Raw genomic sequence first — 26,737 nt, forward strand, 5'->3', positions numbered from 1 at the left:
GTAAAAAGTAATGTTTTACACTGCTACAACAAACAATATATTGCTAACAATATAATGTTATTGCAAGTGTGCAAATAAGCAGAAAATATTGTGTGTTTCCGTTGCTTTTGTCGTCAACTTTGTTTTTACTTAACGTCAAAAACAAAGCGAGACTACAACGGTGCCGGGTGTGAGGTTGGACTTTAATCTCTGGTGTGATCTATGTACTATTATGTTATAGCAATAATATTTATCGCTAGCTAATGTAATAATATAGAACAAAAGCAATACTCCCCAGGTTTTAGTCCGTATTTTCGAATTCGTAACGTCGGTGTCCGTTGGTCTTCGTACGACAATCAGCTGATTTGAATTTACACAATTTTTTCCACTTCAAATACACAAATTTATATTTTACACACTTTATATACTAAAATTAATACAAATACAAGTAAATTAATCGGCTAAAAACTATGATATTAATAAAAATAAGAAATTAAAACTAAGATACGCGTCTTGACATTTACGCGTCAGTGTTGCCATGTTTAGACGGTTATTTTAGATTTCTACTTAAAATTGACGTGTGTTCCATAAATTTTATACCTGTCGATTACCCGTCTCTTTCTTTTTCAACGGATAAGAAAATGACAGGTATAACTTAAAATTAGATGGCGTCCGCAGGAATTAGCACCATTATCGCACTAGCGCTTTTTTACTAAGTGCAGCCATTTTAGGTCTCCGAACCTCAAAAGGAAAAGCACTTTGTTGTCCATCCGTCTGTCCGTCTGTCTGTCAAGACCTTTTCTCGGTATTAATTCACTTGATATTAACTCAGAATCCTGGTCTGAATCATACCCCTCAGTATTCGATACGATGTTACTAACACCCTGATGTTTTTGCGATTAGACACTTTTTACGTCCATAAATTAAAGGGCTGACATCCAACCTCGACTGTACTGACCAATATAGCTCAATTGCATCATAATGTTCTATTACTTATATTATAATAGAATAATAAAGTCACCCGTCTTCTATTGTGTGGGTTGTGAGGTGGATTACCAACCCCATTAACCCTGATGTCAATGTTCGGTAAGGTTATTATTGAGCCGCCAAAGGCCCCTGACATGGCTCATGTAACGACGGCGTACTTCCCTCAGCCACTCCCCAATAAAATATATCTCTTACGCGATGATGTTTAGGTAATAATAATACCATTGCTCTATATCATAAGCATATTTTATGTTTAAACCTGAAACCGAGCCTTCACCTTAAAGTGTTCTTTAGTAAAACAGTAATATCAATAGATAGGTACATATAAAACTTAAGACAAGAGCATTTAAAGTATTTATTTACTTCACCACAGAAGCATAAATACCGATAAATAAATACGAAATTCCCACAAAGTATTCGAAACATTTATAAAGTTGCAAACCGATAAAACCACAAAACTTCATCAACCACAATATGAAAACAAAAGACGACCAGTAAAATATAAAAGGGTAAACAAAACAGAAGTGCTATTACAAAACGTCCTTCTCGGTTATCGATTGGGAATTCCGGAGCGGTGTAACCCAACAGGAAAATTCCATTTTCCAAACACAAAACTGAGAACAGACGACACAAACCTAAATACCTTGTAAGTAAACGAGGCGCAATAAGTAAATAGCATTTTCTGCTTTGAGGGAATTTCCAAACAAACGGACGGTGAAAAACTCGAAACAACTTTTACCGGATTGTCATTCTTCATAAAAATACGTCCCTTTATCGTTCGGAATTTCGATTTGATGCTACATACAATTACTTATATTAATAAAACAGACTCATGCCGGTAATCCTACCGGATCGCCGGTTCGATGTAGGCAGCATCACCAGTGACAAAATATAACCCACTATCACTTATTTTTTTTTTTAGTTAGTCAACATTTTATAACAAGAAGTTTTATCATATACATGGTGTTAGTGCCACCGTAACGAAAACTTGATAGCTCAGAATCATGAGCTGAATCATCCCCCTCAATATTCGGTACTGTGCGGGTTGTGTGGTGGAGTACCAACCTCAGCAACCCTGATATCCTAGGTTACTATCGAGCCGCTATAGGTTCATATACTTACTTAAGTAAATAGTAGCCAGTACCGACTATTTAGCGTACCCTCCGAAGCGCGGATCATCTAGCCTGTAATTTCCTAAACAAATTAGGGATCACAACACACAGTACCTAATATTTGTGAAAAATATGTCGCCACCGGGACACGAACCCGGAACATCCGAATCGTCAGTCCATCGGTCAACACACATCGGTCGGTTTGTATATGTGAATTTATGTGATAAAAAAACCCATTATACTTAGTAGATTATTTTTACTACAGTCAACGGTTATTTACATCTTTCATAAATATGTATAAAAAAATAATATTGTGGAAATGATAGGTCATCGTCTATGTGGAGGTGGTGGGTGGTGTGGACCGTGCGCGTGCGGCGGGTGAAAGTGAGGTCCAGGTGGCGGCGGGTGAAACTGGGGGCCAGGTGGTGGGGGGCAGTACCCGTGACCTGTTAAGTAAAAAAAAAAATAATACCTACACAGACTTGATAAAATATTCTTCTCTCATAAAAAATAGCCTAAAGCCTTGTTCCACTTGGTGCCTCTGTCATTTTATGTCACTTTTCTCGGTCTTGTGCAATGTAAATCCATTTCACTATAGCGCCCTGATAACTGTGCACTGCCCTGTGGGTGTTGTCAAACTCACGGTCACCATTCCACCTTTTATTTTATGACTGGAACATTGTTCCATACAATATTATTTTTAAGACCTTTATTATGACGTACACCAGTGATATAATAATAACGCGAAATACATTTTATAAAATGTCTAAGTACAAAATAATTAATCAAAAATGTATTATTATTTTTTTAAAGAAATTATCTATTTTACCTATCATTAATTTAGCGAGGTTCAGGGCCAGGAGGTCCTGTGGGTGACGGACCTGGTGGGTGATGCGGCGGATGATGTGGGGGGTGGTGCGGGGGATGTTGTGGGCCCGGTGGGTGGTCGTGTCCTGGTGGTCCTCCGGGGTGCATTTCTGTTGGATACAAATAAGGTTTTAAGGGGCTATCAAGAGGTAGATATATGAAAAAAATTGCCATGGTTAATGTCAAATCTTCTCGGAAAAGTATCCACTATTCGTAGTAGTACCGTAGTAACCATTTAGTAATATGTAGCGGTTACTACCTTCTGTTTTTTTCTATTTGTGGAATGACAAGAACGGAAAAAGTGTGTGATTAATATTATTAATTCTATAACAGGACTGCTAGTACCCCAATAAATGTTTTTTAATTTGTTTTTTTAAATAGTTGGATAGTAAACAGTTTTTTTCTACATCATTGAATAGAATAGAATAACTTTATTCCCAAAACAGTGAAGGTTACAAAAGCATTTACATAAATTAAGTTTAACAATTTATGACTAGTAGCTAACACTGCCCAGGGAAATGGGACTGACTCAGCATATTGTTGCTAAGAGTATGGTACGAATGCCCACTCTCACCAACACTGATATTCTGCCAGTACCCATATTACGCTTATAATTAGTAATAAATAAATTGAACGTGCCAACAAAAAAATCTATAAATTATATTATAAAAATTGGCACTTACTTCAAATAAGAATGAAGAAAAACCTGATATTAATAAAGACCCAAGTGGTTTCGTCTACATGTACTTGACGACTGGCAAAACCCAAACGATAAGCTTTTATATTGACATACTGTCAAATGATTATAGTACTAGAGGTAACAAATAAATAGTCGCATTAAAACAATATTTATTGACATTATTGATGTTATAATATAACATAACCATTTATGTTTTATATAACATGGTACACTTTATGATTCTAGTATTTATTTTATTCTTGTTGATTTATTTATTTGCTACTAGCAGTTACCCGCGACTTCGTTCGCGTGAAATAAAATTGTTGTTTTTAATATTTACCTCGCAATTTTTCTATATTTTATCAACGTTTAATTATACCTTTCCTGAACTTCCACGAGTGTTTCAAGACTAAAATTAGCCAAATAGGTGCAGCTGTTCTCAAGTTTTAGCGATACTAACGGACAGCAGTTAATTTTTTATATTATATATACATATACATAAAATGGTTATAGGTATGTTTATCAATAATAATCATTAGAGCTGATGCTAAAACTGAGCTCAAAGAATAATGTAACGAACGTTAATTAAATTCTTAATCTTCTGTACTGCAACTCTATTGTCTTTTCTCTTCTTCTCGTTTTGTTTCAGTCTCTCATCTTATTATTTTAATAACCTTGTGAACAGTGTGACCGAAGATGAGACTCGTTAATGTAGCAAATACGACCTTTAAAATATCTTAAAAAATATATTACCATCTCCTGTACTATAACGATATCTAACCGTGATCACGCGTTATCGATATACTTATCTATCAAAGATAAAATATCACTTTCAATTGTTAAGATCAGTAACTACTCACATAAAATATTACTCTATGACCGTGTTGTTTTTTTATCTTACGATTTTTATCAATACTAGTCATAATAATAAAATGATTAATGTTTATTTTCCATTGTGATATTTTTTTCACTTTTCATTATTATTTACTTAATTCTTATAAATATATTAAAACAAAGCCATATTTTACCTGATCGATAAGCCAATTGTTTTGTTCAGAATTGTGAATTACTTGAGAATTGATTAGCTGCTCAGAGTTTTAGTAAAATCAAAAACATTTACTTACTATTTAGTAGGAATTCATTTAGGAATGCGTTGATGCTTATTCTTACTAAATAGTAACTGTTACAATGACTATGCTTTAGTCGTGTGCGTCTGATATTTAAAAATAACGTCATATTTAGTTGATATATAATGAGATTCTCAAACTTCAGCTCTATTAATACTGTATGTTTCGATTCAGTACTTTTATTATAATTTTAATTATCTGATAGTTTTACAAAAGTTTTGAAACTTGGTTATTTAGTAGATTATGATGTCAAAATACATGTCATCATGGTTAGAGCACGTGCTATTTACATATTTCAACTTTATTAGCATGTATCCTAACCGCTCACGCCACCATATTGAAAAAAGCCAAACAAAACCCAAAAATGAATCATACAACCACCATAAGTACATCATTTTCAGCCCAAATATGTAAATATATCTATGATTAATCGATACTCAGGTACTCACGTGTATTACTAATACCGTTATCAGTTCCTCGTACTGCGCGGTACTGATAAATGAGGTACTTATACAGATATTGGAAAATATCATAAAAACAACAATCGAACGCTTATCAAAACAGTCTATTGTGAATCATAAAAGTGGACACACCAATCTTTTTATTAGTCAGTGCATATAATTTGAGAAAGGTGAGCAATCAGCCTAGTCACTAGTGAAACATTGTTAAAGAGTTTATCTACAGAAGCAATGGGTAATTTAGGTGCGATTCTAAAATCATTTACATTACAACTTATTTATGGCTAACCTTAGTAGAGCTATTTTCTTAGTGTACAAATATGCTGATAGATATCACAAACAGACAGGCCCAGATATCATTAACACCGAATGGAGCGTACTGTGTCATTGATAATATTTAGTCTAAGATCTCTCTGACAGAAATCGTTCTGAAACGTAAAATATCTTCTTAATTTGTTTTTTTTTTCAGCAATGCACCCCCACCCTTGCGGTCCTACTTGTGGTACGGGGTATTGTTACCCACACTGCCACCGCTTGCAAGTGTGCCCGCCGGCGCCGCCGCATCATCACCCGCATCACCCGCCACCCCCACATTACCCCCCGCCCCCACATCACCACCCACATCACCCCCATCACCCACCTCCGCCGCCCCCCCATCATGGTTACCCGCCCCACCTTCACGGTCCGCCCCACCATCACGGACCACCTCTACCCCATCACTATAGGCGTTAATCATAAGTCTGTGCTCAATCATCACTGAACGCAAATCTTACCTAAGCACACTACTAGACCCTATCGACGACCGTTCTACAATCGTCGTTAAACGTTGTTCTCCAAGGATTGAAGCCAAAATGAACAATGGAAAACCTGAAAAATGAACAAAAATATTTGTCACATATATACTCCTACGTAAAATTGTATCGAACTGAACCTGTATTCATCGATAAATATCTTTTACATTCCTTTACTGTGATAATTATGGTGAATTGATGACGTAATCATTGCAACTTCTTCAAAAACAAAGATCTGGAATGTTGTGTACTCTTTTTGTTAATCCACCTTAGTAGATAAGATAAACAGTAAATTCCTTTACGTACTTACTGCTATCTATGTAATTAATAAGGCTGCCAAATGTTGTTTTTGATACAAGATTTTCTTTGTAATTTTATAAATAAAATTGTTTTTGTACAAAATTGTTTCATTTCACCGTTACGGACTAATATTAATGCCTAATTGACGATGCTGGTTGCCAATATGTTTCTATACTGTAACAGTGTGCATTTTTTAAAATCATAACTTACCTTATTATCATTAAATATATTTGTACATCGGTTATAAAAAGTGGCCCTGCAGAAATAACAAATACAAATCTAAGTGTTTATCTACATCTATAATAATAATATTATAAATACGTACGTGGTACGTAGTCGTTACTTGAGTCACGACAGGGGCCTTTTTCAAGGTAGGAAGCTGAAAATTGGTCCATTAGGAAAGGGGAAACACCCCGAATTTAACGCGAGCGAATCTGCGGGCAAAAGCTAGTACGTATATAAAATGAAATAAGATCCAACGTTATGTTACGCATCATTCTATACTCATTACATTTTCTTAGCAAATTAATCCCGCAACATTCAGATATGAGCCAATCATTCAAGAGTTAGAAGGCCCAAGTGTAATTATTTCAGCGTTGTCCGTCGATCGATGTACGACTAGTGATCTGGCACCAAACAACGCGCTTATTAAGAAAGTTTTTCCTCATAACAAGATTACGTACACCAGATGTGCTGGTTGGATGCTGGTGCATATCACAGGCGCTAGAGGTCACTTCTTTTAAGAAATACCTATTAGGTACATATTTCACATACAAGACAGTAATTTGGATGTTAATTTCTGAAATGTGTAAGAAGTGTAACATGAAATTCGGCATTTACTTCAGTTGAAGTAAAAACTCTATGTTAGATAGATATTTCAACCTGCGCATGTATTGATTATTTTAATAAGCTTGACATAACAGAAATTAAGAAGGAGAAGGAAGGATAAAGTTAAGAAGGAAAGAAATCGTTCTCAATATAAGTATAAACCTATGTAAATTCACAAATATTTATAACAATCACATCTTCAACTTACAATCAATCAATCAATAATACTTTATTGCACAACGACATATACAAAGTACATAAACATACGAATACCTACATTACTTATACTTACCTACATTATTTTTACTGTTTTACGTAGAAACAAGTTGTAAACAATAGGAAAGTAGTGGAAAATACCTACATTAGCACGTAATAGCCGCACGTGTCGGGGATTAGTTAGTTCCCTAGAGTTCTGACGAGTTGTGCATGTAAGCTTTAGATAACTTTACGAATCGCAGGCTACGGCAACGATGCATCGCGCATGCGCGAGCGCCCGTATTATTTTGACCACGACTCTTTTTGACGTGACTTGTTATACACTTGACTAACATACATTGACTACTTGAATTTTTCTCACTAAAATATTAAAATTAGACAACAATTGCTGCTGTCATAATTAGTAGCTTAGATTACGTCTACAATATTTAAGCCGTAATTCTGAGGCAGGTAAATGAGTTATTTTGTTAAGGTAATAGCATTACCAATGCACACAAAATAGTAGACATGGCTACGCGCCATTGTGCCTATCCAACGCGCATAAAAATGATAAGGAATAATACTATCTATAGAACGGCAACTCTCCGCTCCCCACCAGCGTCTCAGCTAGGTTTACCTCACCCCCCTCTTATCATCTCAATAATTTACTCTTTAATAGTGAAGGCTGCGCGCGGACCGTTGTTTTTATTTTTTATCAATTTAGTTTAGATGTTCGAATTATGAAGTTGGCCGCCGACGTTATCTACTTAATCTTTCGAACGCCGGAACGCGGATCTCGACCAGACACAATGTAAAATCTATTGTGTCTGGTATCTCGGCATATGAGAGGTTTAATCATGACTTTAAAGAACTGATATAATAAATAAACTTTCTTATAAGTAAGTAAATTATACCTAATACCTCAAACAAACCAAATGAATTCAATTGCAAAGACAAATGCTAACAACACAACAATTTACAATTTTGTTTTTTCAAAACTAAGTAACGTTAATGAAATTCTATTGAATTATAAGTACTGAGATAGGTAACTAATATTTTATAAAAAAAAAGTCCTAAGAGACTGTTGTAAGAGAAGTGTGTCAGAATCGAAGCAAATGGAATCTGCTTACCCCGATATATAAGTGTTTCTTATATATCGGGTTACTATTGGCGTCAGACCTGGCAAACCCCCGTTGCCTAGGTTTGTTAATTATATGGCGCATAGCAACGGGGGTTTTAAGTAAGGCTTTTTATATTAAAATTATTTTGTGTTCTTACTATATTAATTCAGAGAAAGTCTTCTTTCATTTCGCTCGTTAACACTTATTACTCCTATACGAATAAGTACTTACTAAACCAACCGGGTTATCCGATGTGTCTTCATACAGCAGTGAACCCAGTGCGTCCCCGGTGGCTACCCAGTCATAAGTTTCTGTTTGGTCCACACCAACAACATTTATACTTTACAAAGTAATCAGAAGAACTAACTCGGGGTTAGTCCCGGCGCCAATATACGGAATTCGCATGAGTTGTCAAGTTGTAGCTTTGCATTTAAAATTATACCAATATTGGTGCTGATTTCAGTACATACCAGATAATTTTATTTTAATTCATAATTACCTGTCATTTTCTTATCCGCCAAAAGAAAAGTCTATCCCAAAATTGAAATGCTGCGTCCCGAAGGTATGTATTAGTAAGATCCAATATGATAAAACAAATCAGTTAAGTCATACGAAGTCAAATCAGTTCTAGGACTAGGGCCCTGTGCTGGGAGGTTTTCTGGCCACGTCTTTCCCTCAGCGTTACAGATTCCGATGTGGTAGTAGTTTTACAGCTAGTTACATAATATGTAATTTAATTATGTTTGACGTTCAAAAAGCGCTAACTTTGTAAGCCAATTTTGAAAAATAAATATTTTTGAATTTTTTTTTTTTGAGTTATGTAACGGCGTCCCTGGTCCAGTGGTTGATCGTTGGGCTCACGATCCGGAGGCCCCGTGTTCGAATCCCGGTGAGAACATATTACAAAAATCACTTCGTGATCCCTAGTTTGGTTAGGACATTACAGGCTGATCACCTGATTGTCCGAAACTAAGATGATCCGTGCTTCGGAAGGCACGTTAAGCCGTTGGTCCCGGTTACTATGTACTGATATAAGTAATCATGTCATGTAGTAGTCATGTAACGACATGAGCCATGTCAGGGGCCTTTGGCGGCTCAGTAATAAACCTGACACCAAGATTGATGAGGTATTCCACCTCACAACCCACATGATAGGAAGAAGAAAAAGTTACTTAAGTCATATTTCTGGGCATAGGCCTAGCATTCATTGACTCAACTCTGGGGTATAGTGCTTGCTCCCTTGAGCTTGTTCATCTCTAACATGACATGGATCAAATATATAATTTTACCCACTGGGTTGAAGTAAATCCACCGGAACTAACTTATCAATAGGGGAGGAGCAACGTTGGTGATATCATTTTAGTGCAGACAATGACTCATAGATATTGTTAAAAACCGAAACCAAATGAACATTAGTTGAACACACACACAACAACACTCACACACAACACATCAAACACACAACACAACACAACACACACACAACATAACCTAACACAATACAGTCACATAGTCTAACATTCATACATAACCTGACCTTGTAAGTGGTACTGAAAAGTATCGGCGTCCGAAGGACGTAATATACGATCCCGACGACCCGATTACTCTAGCCATAGAGGCAGCCAATCAGCTCGCGACACCAAACACTTCAGGACCCCGATATCGACCCCGCCAGCGTGGTCGACGATTTCCCTCATTCAGCGCTTATCGCTATCGACCCACTAGGGTCGATTAATTCCTTCAAATATTTTTCCTCTCTGACGACGCCCTGAGCCGAGGTTCGCGCCCAACTGGGCACCCTCAGGCCTGTTGTCTTAAACGTTGTACCGGGTGAGAGCCTTCAGCGCTCCCCATTTGTCCGGCCCAGTAGTTAATGCCATCTGCGGCAAATCTACAATAAGTTACGTCAAAAAAGAAATGACCTTGTAAGTCACTATTGGGGTAAGACGTAAGAAATAGGTACATACAAAAGAAGACAACTTCTATGCATATTTTCTATTTTATGTATATTCATATTTAAAAATATAATAATATTGTAAAATATTTTAAGTAAGTAGTTCTATTTATCTAACATTAAATTATCTTTAACACATTTTCAACGTTTTCATAAATAGGTAGGTAAGTACGTTGTTTTTAACTTCCCCTTCAATTCCTAAACGGGATGCCTATTACTTTACCATTACCACGAGGCCATATAAAAACGCTATCAAATATGCAAACACGTGGATGTGGGGCACATTACAGGTCGAACTTAGCCATCAATCTAGTTCGGGGTACATAAATAGTAGTCGGCGTCACTTTCGGACGCACGTGAATTATGGTTATGGCGGCCCACCCGCTTCCGGAGCCGCGCTGCCCGCCAATATCCGGTGCGATTCGAACACATCTGCCCCTGGCTTTTTTGATTTTGATTTGATAAAGCTTTTGATTTTGGTTTGATAAAGCTTGTTAAGTACTTACTTCATTAAAGATTTTGCAAGGAGTTTTATTGTTATGGTCTGTGACCTAACAGAAGCAATCAGCAATAATCACTGTTTACCCTTGACAACATCGCAGTGCAGCGGATGTAGGGCCTGAATCCAAAGTTGATGACAGCGGTCATTGATCTCACAATAGAAGAATACTACTATATTCTTCTATTGTGTGAATGTAATATGTCTAATAATATGATCTACTGCCTGCAGTTCCGTGGCACGTGAAAACGTGATAACTTGCCAAAGCAATGTCTGTGCTCATCGACGATGTGAACATGAACACATTTGGCTCTGCAACGCGATTAGGTATCTGTTTCTAGCTCTAAAAATATATACTCAAACATAGGTACCTACCTACCTAAGAGGAAAATTGTCTACGTCCTATCATAAATTATTAACCCACTAAAGTCCAAAAGTATATATCCTTATGGTTGTCTGGTTTTTTACGAGCTTCTGGGTGATTATAAAAATATGAAGCCCGTGTCAATTTATATTACGAAAATCTATCTTGAAATTAGGTAAAAATCACGAATTATTTATAAAGTTGTATCAAAGACACGGAGTCAACAATACTTTGCTTTTATGCGTCTAGCTAGGCGTAATGCCGATAACAAAATTCTTTAAAGAAATTCGTTAAGTATATATTTTTTTTCAGATCATTCTTAAAAGCCAGTCAGAAGCTTATAACAATTACTGTCAACAATTTCGTAAAAAGGAAACAATTTTGCTACAGATACTTCTTTCCAAATTATAAAAATGTCTCCTTCTCACATTACCATTCATTAGAGAAATTAAATTTGACGAAACGATACCCCGGGAGATGACGGTAAAATGTATTTTCCCATAAAAAAATCTTACCGTCTCGTTACATAATAATAACCTTTATTATGCCAAATGACTGACTCATTCAATCTCGGTATCATTATAATATAACTCCATTATTAAACTCGTAAAGGTGCTGTGTGCTTAAATTATTATGTTCTTCAGAGAGTGTCAAACATGCGAACGATGGGATTTTCGACTCAAAAAAGTAAAGCATCATTTTGTAACAATGGATGCCAATCAAATGAACAAAGCAATTTTAAAACACGTATATGCTCAAACAGGAAGTTAGAATGAAAAATAATGCCATTACTTCATAAAGTGCATGTAGAATTTAGCTTCGGGGCAAGAAAACTAGTAATTCCAGCGCTGAAAAAAGTAAAAAACGGTACACAACGGGGCCCACACTTAATTAAAAACTTCACAACAGGTTGCTTCCCGCTGTGGGAAAAAGAAGATTGCAATATTGTTACAGTGCTTAACAATAGGTATACTTACAAACGCATATATGCACAATAACTCGGAAACTTGTGTCTTACGAACTTTTGCGGCATAACCTTAACTTGAAACACGCATTCGAAATCTCTTGTGACGATGTCTCTTATGTACTTGTATGGAGTCTCTTTTGCCGCCTGCCTTTCGGAACAGGGTGAATTTGGAAATGTCGGGTGAATAACATTTTATTATATGTATAAAAATGTTGGTGTTTCCTTGGTTCACGACGCCTTCAAATCGTAAGATATTGTTCTGTTTTAAAAAATACATAACTATTTAGAGCGCATTGCTAAACTATCATATTCATAGGTTGTGCGGTAAGTAAATCAAATTATTTTAAGTAAGTACGTAGTTTTTTCAATGGAAATTACTTATAGAAAGGATAAGAGATGGCGAGTAGAAAATTAATTGTAACCCCCGCGAACGTTAAGCGGGAAAAGCGTAAGCTACTATTACGTTTACCTAAGAATTTATTAAGCCAATAAGTTGTAAGTATAAAGCGAAGGCGCGATATTGCGGTCGTTCCGATGCAAAACGGCGCATCGTTGAAATATGCGCGGCCAAATGAAATCATAAATTGTGGTAAATACGTCGCGTGCGCAATGACACGCTCGACCTGCCCTCCTGGGAAATTCTAATTTTGTTCTGCGTTTGCATATTGTGTACAAATAATAATACTTAGGTAATAAACCAACGCGTCGATACTTCCCTATCATGTACCGTCACGTCGCGCTATGTAATACCAAGATGAGATTTATTAGGTGATAGGTGAAAAAAATCCGTTCAAATGCGAGTCCAACTCGCACATCGAGGGTTCCGAGGCTTTGACTTTGCCGTTGACTATTATCAACGCGTTCATATCCATAGATCCACGCGTTCCCAAAAAAACATTATTAAAACATACTTTTATATGCGCAAATGTCAAATTGCAATATTGCTTTTTAGATGAAATGCTTCGATGTGGCCTTTTCTTCCTTAGATCGACAAAAAGAAATCAACTTGCATCTATTAACTTTCGTAATATCAATATAAATAAGTATTAAATGGAATATCCATCAACCCACAGTAGAGCAACGTGCAATGCTCCAGCTTTTTTTTTTGACGTGACTTATTGTAGATTTGCCGCAGATGGCATTAACTACCTGGCCGGACAAATGGGAAGCGCTGAAGGCTCTCACCCGGTACAACGTTTAAGATAACAGGCCTGAGGGTGCCCTGTTGGGCGCAATGCTCCAGCATACTCCACCAAGTGATATGAATAACACCTCTGGTTAAGCGAGGGGACACCTGTACCATACAATGGGATGTTGCAGGTTGTTTATGTTATGTTTAATTTTTAATTCTCTTAAAATATGTATCTTCAAAAGCGTATACTTTAAATGACATAGTTGGCATCGCGTGCACGATGTATGCGGTCAATGAGGGATGCAACATGGATACAACCTCGTCTCAGTTATGTGACAGCGGTCGAGGACACCGCAATGTAGTGGTCGGGTTGAGGCTGGTATTGCAACGCACCGCCCGCGCCGCCGCCACTAATAATGTGCACCGACGGAAACTTAATATAGGTACTCGTACATATTAGGTAGGTTAATAGTTAGGTATGCACCTATAGACATTCGTAGTGTCGTAGATACGTATTCGCAAATAACTTACGTCTAAAGAAAAGAAAACAAAACGTGTCTATGTTATATTCGTCACCGCACCCAAAAGTACTAGACTTCTCTCATAAGAAATATTTCAAAAATGATAGCGACAAGATCTAATAAACATTATTAAATTTTCCAGTGAAAGAAGCAACGCGAGTTAAGATTTTCATAAAATAATTTCGCGCGCGCCTTTTACAAGGAAAACACAATTTTATTTTGTAACCGTGCGTCATGTTACAAATATCATAGCAAATGTCTCGGTTAGTTTTGTCTAAAATAATTCTAGCATTTGGCACAACTATACGCTTTAAATATCGACGTTAGCATTCCGCTATGGGACTAGCTCGCTCCCAACGAATGTATGCAATTATTTTATGCAAACCACGAGAAGGTTCATTGCGATAAAAAAATGCCATTGCACACAAACGCGCTGCGTCTGTTGAAAGCGACATCTTTTATTCAAGATTATGCTAAATGTAGCGCAGTTTAAACTATGAAGAGAAAGATTTTGCTACAAAAATACAAGAACTGCTTTACTTCGTAAAATGGTTGAGGAACAAAGTTTAATTTCGAAATTGTTAGATGAAGTCAGATTGCTAACTTATTATTTGAAGTTGATATTCTAAGTATAAATACATTGATTTAAGGGAAACTACCTTATACTTAGTTACGTATGTGACGGTGTATGGGAAATGAATTTCTATGTCGAATACAATATACTAACACGTAAGTATATCAAGAGCACGCGCTTTCTCACACAATAAAGCAAGGATTACCTGCAAGTGATTGGTGATTAGGCCAACACGCTGAGTGTAGCAGAAGGTATACATAAGTAATGAGGGAGTGTACCTGGTAGTCTCACATTAATATGATGCAAGCTAACGCGGTACACGTCCGCCCTCGCTCGGCGCTGGTACAAATGCGAATCTAATGCTGCCATAAATCCTGCCCTCTTGCGCAGTACCACTCAGGGCTGCGGGAACCAAGCAGATATGAGAACTACACTAAATAACATTGTAGACCATGTTTGAGGTACACTGTGACCAATTCTGCTTTCTTTATACATATTTGTGACAAAACGCACTGCAAGATCAGAATAATTCGATGGCCTATGCGAATACAAAGTATAAAAAGCACAATAGTTCTGAAAAATATTCCCTGTCATATTGTCATATATCAAGAATTCCAGGAAACAACGGTGAATATTTTAAAAAATAAATCTTTCAGGAACTTTAGAGAGGGTGAAACATCAATGTATGTATATCCTAGTCTTCAATTCAATGACATTTCTTTCTGATATTTTGACTTACAAATTTATATTTTTTCATTTAATAATTATTTTAAAGCTTCAAAGAAATCTCTTAACTATTTCAAACCCGAGGTGTAGTTGGAGCGGTATGAAACTACCTAGTTGAAGTCTCTCTCACCTGTGTTTGAAAGTGCTCCTAGTTTTCAAAACTTCATCGTTTGAATTAAGTTTGCTCATTATCCTGGATTTGTGGAGACTGGTAGCCCTGCCCCCGTGATAGTACGTACACTGGAATTAGTATCGATTAGTGAACGGGAATTTCAATCTACGCCATTTCGAGTTCCACGATCTACTATCACATGCGCCGAGGATTTGCGTTACCAAACTTTGCTGGGATTATACTGGATGTACCGTACCAATATATTTTTCTTAAAGTCGACACGTTTCCACTAGGCGACAAGATGATGTCTGGCAAAGTCTATCGTCTGATATCGCCCGGTGTATCCCCACACATGTCGCTCGACAAATGTTGCCCAGTCGAAATGAGGCTTTAGAGTACATGAGAGGTCCACTAAAAATAGTATCAACCTCGCATATGTGAGCGCTGCGCTATAATGTGATGGCACAAATGTAGTAAAACGTAAATAATATAACACCGCAGAAGGCAATTATGAGTCAGTTTGTCTTCTTGCATACAACTTTTATCAGACACAGACTATTAATTTCTAACACGAAATCCAATTTCTACAGCAGGGTGAGCAGGCTGACCTGTCTCGTACGTAGGTACTTACAGTAAAAAACGATTAACAACGAAAAACCACAAATGTAATGTGAGGCTACACGAACGAGGCCACTTCGACATGCCACTCGAATTGTTGCGATTCAAATTCAAAAATATCTTTATTCAGTAGGTAACATAGTTACACTTTGAATCGTCATTTTTTACATAACAAACGTCTCATCTGTCTAAAACTACTGCAGCTTCTCACAACCTGTATAGCAGGGGAAAAGAAGGTTCTTAAAAAAAAATCGTTATACAATTTAGCATTTTGGCTACCCAATATAATTTATGTTGTGTCTCTTAGTAAGTACTTACACATTGAAATATGACCGTTTCGATGCGACTAACCGGTGACAATCGTGTGGCTTCTCTCTTAACGGTACAACGAAATAAGTTATTAACATGTAAATTATTCGATCGATTCCATAAATACATGAATATTGTTATTAATAGAACCTTTCGTTCGCAAGAGAATTCATAGAAACAAACCAACTCAATCGTATTTCATTCTTCGTAACTTGCACTTGGACTGACCATTGTGAATGGACTCCGAAGTCTAGGATAATATTGGCTTCTAGTGGTTTGAATCAAATTTTGAATATTTAATTAAAGGAAAACTAATCTTACGTAATTCACGGAATTTCCAGTTCCAATCTCGAAAGCTTTCTGTTTGAAATCTGGACAATAGAAATGAACTATCAATTTACGACTAATAAATTACGGTTTTACAATAAAGCTAAACTAATAGTATGAAACTGCCTACACGATTATCTTACTATTAACTTAGCATCTGGTATTCCAACGAGAATTTGAAGTGCCGAGAATTTAGCGCTTCATTTCTTTCTATCTATTTTGTAAAAGAAGTCATGATAGTGAGAACAAAAATATGTTTCCTTTTACCAAATTCAGAAAAAGTAGATACAAGCAAGATCTACGAGTCTCATTACAAGCTACGCGACCTGCTACGAGCTACGAGCTACGGGCTACGAACTCGCATTCGGCACACATTACTTGCGGAGTGCGCTTTCTACGAAATTAAATTTTGATGGCTGCCTGGATAACGCGGCGTTAGCAGATTTTTTATACCAACTCATTTTTGAAATGGAATTTCTGGGACAGTATTAAAGCAACTTGCCTACATTTTGACGTTGTGCCATAATGGATTGTGCAAAATTTACCGTGTTAAAGAAAAATAACGCAGTTTTTCACAATACTACGTAACAGCTATGAGAGAACAAAAATCTCATGTTCTACAATTAGGTTTAAATTAATCCCCATTTCGTGGCCGTACAAACGTATTGTTCAAAGTTTGTAATTTCCAAACAATTCATTAAACCATCAGCTACGACCCCGAAATACCGGCACAAAGTTAACTCTTTGCTCAAAGCTTCTTTAACAACAATGAGTGTAACTTGGCCAATTTACATAGAACTCCCATCACTGTGTTAATTTCCTTAGTCGAATTTTGTTTATGGGCTTTGGGGGAACGGGTAGAGGTCAATGTAATTTGGTAGTTTCATCAGCTGAGAAGATTGATGAAACTGTCGCGTGATTCGGGCGAGTTGGAGGTCCCAAATTATTTGCCACGAAAATTTTGAAATTACGCCACCAAACTCCTTGAAAGGAATGCGCTGAATGGAGTAAGAGCTAATGTACGTACTTATATTGCAAAGTTTAAATTTTGATAATATTTAATGTATAATGAAAGCCACCCTTTCTGTGAAGCTTCAGAGAAACCGCTTATTTCCAACGACGAAATGTACTGGAATATGACTAATTATACGTATACCTTTCGAATTAAATTATTAATTAATTATATAAGAAATAATATACACATGAACACGCTCATGTAATTTCTAGAGTCAGGCATCCTTGTCAATACACAATTTGCAAAATCGTATACAAATCAATATATTGTCAATCAGAAGACAACTCCAGCCACTTTTGACTCGTAGTCCCATCCCATCTTATCGCCCATCATAATGACCGATCATGATAGAAAGCAATCCCTCAGTCACAGTATTACAAGTTACGACATACCCGGGAAGATTGTTTTTTCTCTCAGTCCAGCACAGAAGCTACCTTCGCATCGCTATGACATGTTTCCAGCCAGAGTTATTACATTTCGGAAGTTAGTACTACTAAAGAGAGGACTCGCATCAATGTGCACGGAAAGAATGTTGCCAACTTCGCCAACCGGATTCATACATATAACATAACAGAAACAGCCATATACGTCCCACTGCTGGGCACAGGCCTCCCCTCAATCAACCGGAGGGGTTATGGAGCATACTCCACCACGCTGCTCCAATGCGGGTTGGTGGAAGTGTTTTTACGGCTAATAGCCGGGACCAACGGCTTAACGTGCTCTCCGAAGCACGGAATCATCTTACGTTTTCGGACAATCAGGTGATTCAAGCCTGAAAAGTCCTTACCAAACAAAGGACAGTCTCACAAAGTGATTTCGACTATGTCCCCATCGGGAATCAAACCCGGACCTCCAGATCGTGAGCCTAACGCTCTAACCACTAGACCACGGAGGCTGTTGCCACCCGGATTCACGTTAAGTAATACTTTATTATCTTTACATGCATACATACACACAGAAGATCACGCCTATTTCCCGTTGGGGTAGGCAGAGACTACGAAATTCCACTTACTACGATTCTGACATACCACTGTCGGTTCCTCCACTTTCATCAAAGACTTCATACATTCTCGCCGGTTTAGAGTACTTTTGACCATGCGTTTCTTTAAAACCTCCCGAATCTGATCGCAATATGTACGCTTAGGCCTTCCTCTTCTAACTCTACCACTTACACCCGCATCGTAAATCTTTTTCGTAAGTCTACTTTTTAATATTTTATACCTCATACTTAGAAACAGCTTTATATGGTTGAGATTTCTGAATCTCCTTAGTTTTGTATTCCTGTTGTACCACCCATTACCACCTAGCCCAGACAACATGTTATCCTGAGTCTCAGTGACATGTGCGTGTGCTCCAGCAAATTGACGTCATCGGATTTACTACGTCCCTACACCAATCTACCCTGATGAGCTAAACAAACAAAACGTATTAGTCATACTGATAACAGATACCTAGTCTACGTCTTGTACTTGTTTAGGATAATACTTTAAGGAAGGTACTCAAAGGAAGGTTTTTTATATTATTTCTTACAAAATATTTCAAGGGATTACTACCTAACGGTTACCTGGGAGAGATTGCTACTTAGATATAAGGCCGCGTATTGTAGACTCTATTTCTCTTCTGTTTCTGTAACTTTCTATTAGTGCAATAATTAACATGCAATACAGTATTTCGTATGTTATCACTTGTTAAATGTGTAATAATAAAAAAACAGAAGAATAACAGAAATAAACCAGTAATTCCTGCTTCACAGAGTTCTCGACCTCAAAGGAATTGGCTTATAATAAAAAATAGACGGTGTTAATAAAAGACCACAACGGCCTTCTATTTCGGAGACAATCCGAACTAAGCTGTTGTTACCGACTAAATAAATTGCAGGATTTTTTAAAGGCTTTACGCTTTACTGTGATCAATGGGAAGGCTTCGCAGTTTGTAATGGAGGATTTTCTCCCTCTCACTTTCTCCTGTTAGCTTTGGATGACTACGTCTCTGTCACTTTGTTCCGGCGCTGTTTGAAAAGTACGGTGAGCGGCGGCCTGTCAATTCTTGTTAGGGAAGGTTTCGGTTGTTATTTTGTTATCAGTTCCGCTAATTTGATTGATACCGTGTCGGTTTGCCATCTTTTCAAAAGTGAAGGGAAGTAGAATGCGTGAGGTGAAAAATACTACTGGTGGAATGAAGAAATATACAAGTCAATACCATGAAGTTATTCAATATCATGAAGTGGACATAATACAAATAATAACTAAATAGAGGGGTTTAGTAATCCGTTTATATTATTTGTATGTACTCGGTACCGCTCCATTCAAAATCGATTCTCATTTAACAGAAAACCGGCCAGTCAAAACTTTCTATAATTAAGCCAGTCCGGCCAAATATTTTGCAATTATATTCAATTAAACAAACTTAACCTACACGGTTAGGTAGGTATATTATTTAAACTCACTCGACCCGACGTTTGACAGTTTAATTAAGCATGTACTAAGTCTGTTGCGAGGGTCTAAAGCGAAATCACAGTCCAATCAATCCTGTCCCTAATTTCGATTGTTTATGCAAGAAGTTATCCTGTGACTACACAAGCAAAGTCGATTTTACTGAAACCCTGCACGTTAACGTGGAATCTTTTGCCTCTGAAAAACCGAACTTAGCTTGATAGAGTAAATAAAATCGTATATTCCCGATGACAGAGCATACTTTTCTTAAACAAGTCGTATGTCGGTTGGGGCGTGGATTCCAAGCTTGTGATTGTGGATAAGTCCGGATGCGTCCGCTGTCAGTATTCAGTTATACGGCATGTCAATGGATATTCGTTGATGAATTATCCTCCACCGGCAAATTTTGGGGTTAGCACGCATTTGACCCGCGCCTCTGTAATATAAGGCACGCGGATGAATACACCGACAACAGACCCTTTTACCTGGAATTTTGTAATCAAGATGTTATAGTAAAATAGATTGACGTGACATTTATAAATTTTTTTCTATAGCAATTTTCCTGCAGAAACATCCTTTAACAGAGTCTTACTGAACTAGTGGCGTTACTACTCCTCAACAAGAGTACGAAAATTGCTCCATTGATTCTAAGTTGACGTAAAAAATATATATTTATTCAAAACTATACCAGTATCAAAAGCCATAAATTATGGGTGTCTATTTTAATTAAAAGCGTTGTGATTCATAACTTTCTGCTGACCCAAGCGACCTATTTCTATCTGCAATCTGAACTTCCCAATTTCATCCTAAATGCTAATTCAACGCTAGTTGCAACCGGGATTTATTTTCTTATTTAAATGTGAGAAACTTTCAATTTACTTCCATTGTTATTCGAATTTTGTTGAAGGAAGCAAATATTTTTAAACATTATTAAGTTTTTACACCAAAAGTATTTTGATTGAAACATTGTTAAAAGAGAATGGAAGAACAAAGAAGTTTGATCAAGTGAAAGTTAGATTAAGGAGGTAATTAAACTGTCAATAAATAAAACTGCTTTGAAACTGAAATAGGAAAATACCTACTAACGTCTAATATCCTCATTACAAAGTAAGTTAAGTTACTTGCTTAAATGTATTTTATGTCAATGCTCACCTGAAATTTGCCTACTAGAATAAACAAAGTAATAAAATCTCGATCTGCTAATTATACTAAATCCATTTGAAGTAATTAATTCAATGGCGAACAGTCGCGATAGTAGCGGTCGCGACAGTCAGAGATCAGCCAGCTAATTAGACTTGCCACGCCGAAATAGCTGGGCTATTAAAAATTCATGCATAAAGTGCAGATCGGTGTCGTGCTGCATTCGGCCTGTCTGCCTGCAGCGGCCTGCAGTCTGCTCCTCAAATAGACTTCAGGCTTAGACCAGGAACTGAAAATTAGTATTGTATCAATTAGTTTGATGGGCACCTTGGCACCGGAAATGACACGCGGTGGCTTATTATGATGACATGATGTATGTGCACATGGACATTATATAACTAATTTTGGATAAATTTAAAAATAATTTAACTAGGTTAGACTAGGCTTTTATTGATAAAAATGTTTTAGAATTCTTACCTGGCGAGTCAATATTTACTAAAATACATTTATAAACACTAATATTCAAAAAAGTATTGCAAAATATAGAAAAATATTCTATTGGGCGATGAAACCCCCTAATGCGTAGTACCCGTCGCATACTGCACGCAAATCATGCACGCGATTAATCAGGCAATACATTTGATGCATTTATCGCATCGCACGCGATATGCAAATTCCATGCTACGACTACAGCTTTTGACGTAAACAATCTTCATAATCAAATTGAAACAAACCGGCGGTACTAGTACCACTCTGTCTAAGGACAGAACGTAACGTCACGTAACAAAAATAACTGCCGTAAACGTCTCACGTTACAACATCGGCAGCGCACCCCAGCATTCCATCCGATTATTATGTTTACTTACTAGATATTTTATAACCCAATACTGGTTATTGTTACTTTCCATATTCTAATCAACTGAAATGAATATAGCGTGTCTGTTACTCTAAAAATAATAAGGATAAATGTACAGACACAACCAAATCCATACACTTGGTACTTATCCGTTATTATCAAAATGAGCAAACATGTTATAAGTACCTAAAGTAACTTCATGTATTAATTGTCTTTGGGTATGTACATACAATCAAAAATTATTTCTTTTTCTTTTTCCTAGTTGTTGATGACTCTACATAAACAAGAAAATTCGCACTCTCTGCGTTGTTTACACTTTAGATAATGTTTTCTGGTCAACCCCTGCACTATAAACCGGAGTAGCAATCCAGACAAAACTTAAAATAGCGACCTGTAAAGGTGGAAATTGATTTTGACACGCGGCTATATTGGTAAGCGGGCTGAGACACGGCCTCTGTATAATGCACAGCCTATTTCCGTTCTCTCCACCGCCGTCTCACATCGGGAAATATGACAATTGAAAAATTGTCTCGTCGGCTATGTGACGGGTTGATGTGCTAGCTAACTTCTCCATTAGAACTTTATTAACCCAGACACGACGTCCGTCTGTAAAGCAATTTGGAGTTCATACGTTCCGGGTTTTCTTTTTTAATACGCTATTCTGATCGCGTTTTAGTCTAATATGAGAGCAATAATCTGATATAACTTTTCTGTTTATTCAAGCCATTAAATACGATGTTTACAGCTAACTTTTGTAAGTTCGCCATGGCTGCAAGAATAATCCGAGTAACCATGTTCCCCTGAGAGCGGAGGCCAAACAACTTAGTACCTAAAATATGTTCACAGGAACTTATAGAGAACAACTTCTGGCCAAGTCTTAACTAACAAGTCGAGACTTAAGACAAAACGTACGCAGGATGCTGCAGCGCACTTACTCTACCTACTACGACTAGGTAACTTACTATTTTAGAATATTACTTTATTTTTTCAGTGTTTACCATATACGTGACATAAATAGCTTATATATACGTCTCACTGCTGGGCACAGGCCTCCTCTCGATCAACCGAACGGATTATGGAGATTATACTCCACCACGCTGCTCCACTGTGGGTCGATGGAAGTGTTTGCATTGGGCTGTTCTCGATACCAACGGCTTCACGTGCCTTTCGAAGCAGAGAATCATCTTACTTTGCCGAACAATCAGGTGATTCAAAAATTCTGCAATGTTCTAGCCAAACAAAGAGAATTTACTACACACAGACATAATTAGATAGATATACACATAATGTAAACGGTAACGAGTTTAAAATGGGTATAATTAGTATTTACTTTAAAAAAGGCTAAGTTAAGGCGGTACCTATTTCAAAGAAACCGATACTTTTGCCTGTCTTTGTTTCGAAACTCAAACTCTTAACAAAATTTTCCAAAGTTTATATTTCTTTAATGACCTTACTTTAATTTCATTTCGCTTAAATCTTCTAAGTGCCTTCTTGACTGTTACGAAAAAAAATTAGTTAAAATCATTGAAGATGGACATAACAATTTCACCGATATTTCTGAACTCAAATACTGATACTTACAAAAATATTTAAGTCACAAATTGAGTTTGAGAAAAGAACAATTGTAGAACAGAAAGAATAAGATAAAAGCTGATAAAAGTGTTTCAGCGCGACATGTTAGCGAACGAGTCGCCGGAAAGTTGGGGATGCATCGGCAAAATATTTTGGTGTTGTTGAACGCCGCGGTCGGGAATCATTGAATGTTTCCTGCACTGGCAACACTGGAACTCGGCCGGAGATCCGAGCAAGTCTTGTTTTCATTGGTTTGTTGTACTTCGCCGCAACTGACGTGCCTTTCCAAACTTCGTCTGCGCGACTCTAGGGAGTACCCAATACATTGTGCATGTTTTTCGTTTCCCTGAAATTATAATGCTGTACTCAGCAAGATTGAATAAACTCCGGCAAACGCTGAAGCCAGTTTTATTCCTCGTTATTTACGTTGATACTTTTATCTCTCAGGGAAGAGTTACTTCTTTAAAGATTAACTCTAAATTCCCTTCTATTAACAAAGGAACGGGGTTTTTTAATTGGAGCGTACACCGTATTTCAGTGTACAAAGGCTAATGACGTTTATATTTCTTCTTATCTGTTTAAGAGCTGATTATTATCTGTAAAATATAAGTTTCTCGTTGGAATTTGTTTTAAACACTGTGAAATTGTCTGCAAATAGTTGGGAGGGTCAGGATTAGGAGTAACTATCGAATTTCATATAATCTGCCATTAGCAAGTCGGGCAGTAGGAATCTATTGTCGGTGGTGCGATCAATGGATGGCCTGCGAGGGGGTTGTGAAGTTAGATAATTAATTACAGCCGTAATGCCTTCAGCGCGCCTCTATGGGGCCCCCGAGCGTCGTGCCCAAGCGCCGCTCCTACAATACCCTATTGAATCCCGGTAATACGTTTTTGAATTACAACCACAATGGATTAACCATAACCCGAGCACAGAAATTATTAAGGTCGATGTTAACATTGTTTTGCTACGTACCTCCTAACTGACCGAACGCTGATGTTGTGATAGGATACACGAGAATACACGCAGTTATGGCGGAGATATTCAATTGGGTTATACAAACAGTAATTGATTTAGCGGAGAGAAAAAGCTTTAGGAAAAATAGAGGAAAATGATTTCTATTTTCTCGGGGTTCAATAAAGAAATTGAGCTTTTGTCGATGCAAAAGGAGCGGTGAGAGGGCAAGGCGGTGTTATTTAAAAATCAAAGTCCAATCGATCAATCAGCGCCAAATCTGGCGGAAGGTGATTGAGAGCCGGCAACTTCAATAACTTGACGTCGGGCGCCACCGCCGCCCCGCTCCCCGCTCCCCGTCCACGCCCTATTGACGCCCACACAAACCCCATTCATTTTAATAAATTAACAACCATTTTTAGAATTAAAATATTAAACGAGTTAGAAAATGCTAGACGTTGACCGTATAAAGCGTAATAACTTTCGATTTTGACGACACTGGGACACTTAGATATCAAATCCGGCCCGGCTATTTTGGAATCATAAAACACTTAATTATTAATTTCTAAAATATTAAGCCTTTCAATTATGATTGTAATATTAGTCGGTAATTTGTCAAGATCCTTTGTGCTAAGTTTCAAATTATTGAAAGCTATTCTAAAGTAGGTGTAATTTCGTTTAAGTTTAATAAATGCCTAGTCTTAAAGCTTATAAAATATGTTAGAGACATTCAAACAGAAATTGTAGAGCGTGGAAACGAGGGTAAAATGACATCGTGCTTTATCTGCATCTTGTTGGAATTAACTGCCGTAACCGGTAACCCAGCACTTACCACACCGCTCTTACGGCGCACTTTATTTTTTGACTAAACACCCACTTAGACACAACACAATTATCTATAATCCAACCAGACTGCGTAAATTGCTTATTTTAATGGCCTCTTATTTCCTGATTTTATTGTTTTTGTCTACTTATTCTTGATGGAGATATTCTATGATACTCCTTCCTTGCTGTCTGCGCACATGCACAGTCAATAATGACTGGTTTTTGTGGATAAGAGAATGGTCAATGATGGCTTTATTTGTAGCCAACATTTACAAAAACGTGCAAGAAATACGCTAGTTGCTTTTAATGATTCATCCATACATAAATAAGTATATACTAGGTACTAACATTATTTAGAATGTAGTTACATTCTAGGCACGCCCCGAAGCGCCGAGTCGTGGACTGGACACCGAATTCCAGTTGATTACGAGAACGAGCGAACTAATTGATCGAGTGCTTCTCATCGAATTGTAATATCTTATATACTCTTTAGCCGAATTATGACATATATTAATATTTGGAATAAAATATATTTCTTTATACTAACTTACATTTACACATAAGGCAAAATCGACATCACCACATCAGACAATATTATAAATACGTAGGTAGGTAAGTATCTAGTATCTAATAAGTATCTTTGTGATCCCTAGTTTGGTTATAGGACATTACAGGCTGATCACCTGATTGTCCAAAAGAAAGATGATCCGTGCTTCGGAAGGCACGTTAAACCGTTCGTCCCGGTTACTACTTACTGATGTAAGTTAGTAGTCGTTACATGTGCCATGTCTGGGGCCTTTGGTGGCTCAATAGTAACCCTGGTGTTGATCGGGTTGGTAATCCACCTCACAACCCACACGATAGAAGAAAAGGTATCTAATATATTTCACTACACTAGTACTATGTGCTAAGCTATAACTCTACGCCTACGCTTCCATATCAGGAATCTTAATTCCAATTTTCGTTGAATATTCAACTGCTTTGTCATAATTCAAGGCAGGGACAGAAGAGTGATCGCAAATCGTCGGAATTTTCTATTAGATCCGTTATCAATTACAAGTTATTTGCTGCACCTTTTAATCTACACCTACTTTAGATTTACCACGGAGATATACAGGGTGTTAGTGACATCGTAACGAATACTAAGTGGGATAATTCAGACCATGATTCTGAGTTAATGTCAAGTGGAATTTTCCGCCGCCAAATTCAGGATTGTTTATAATATCTAAAATTATTTTCAATTCTATACTTTTACGATGGATAATTCTAGTTGATATTAACTTCCTCTGAATTCGTTACGATGTCACCTACATCCTGTACAAGTACGTACAGGTAGCCATGCAAGTAAGTACGGGTGTTAGTGACACCGTAACGAATTCTGAGGGGGATGACTGAGAC

At 37.2% G+C, this 26,737-nt stretch overlaps 1 protein-coding gene and 1 long non-coding RNA gene across 10 annotated transcripts in view; one reads left to right on the forward strand and one right to left on the reverse strand.

The window, feature by feature from the left end:
- The window catches only part of LOC126371090 (uncharacterized), a 355,308-nt gene that overhangs the window by 296,635 nt on the left and 31,936 nt on the right, over positions 1 to 26,737 (forward strand). The gene's annotated exons all lie outside the window — the stretch shown is intronic.
- Positions 2,315 to 3,731, reverse strand: LOC126371124 (uncharacterized). Of its 2 annotated transcripts, none has more exons than XR_007566956.1 (3): positions 3,629 to 3,731; positions 2,908 to 3,055; positions 2,315 to 2,524 (listed from the first exon to the last, which is right to left on the reverse strand). It is a non-coding gene; the product is annotated as an uncharacterized LOC126371124 (long non-coding RNA). The 2 variants fall into 2 exon arrangements; XR_007566957.1 differs by having other exon boundaries at positions 3,652 to 3,684.

This window comes from Pectinophora gossypiella, chromosome 12 (genome assembly GCF_024362695.1).
Source record: "Pectinophora gossypiella chromosome 12, ilPecGoss1.1, whole genome shotgun sequence".
In the NCBI taxonomy this organism is placed as follows: domain Eukaryota; kingdom Metazoa; phylum Arthropoda; class Insecta; order Lepidoptera; family Gelechiidae; genus Pectinophora; species Pectinophora gossypiella.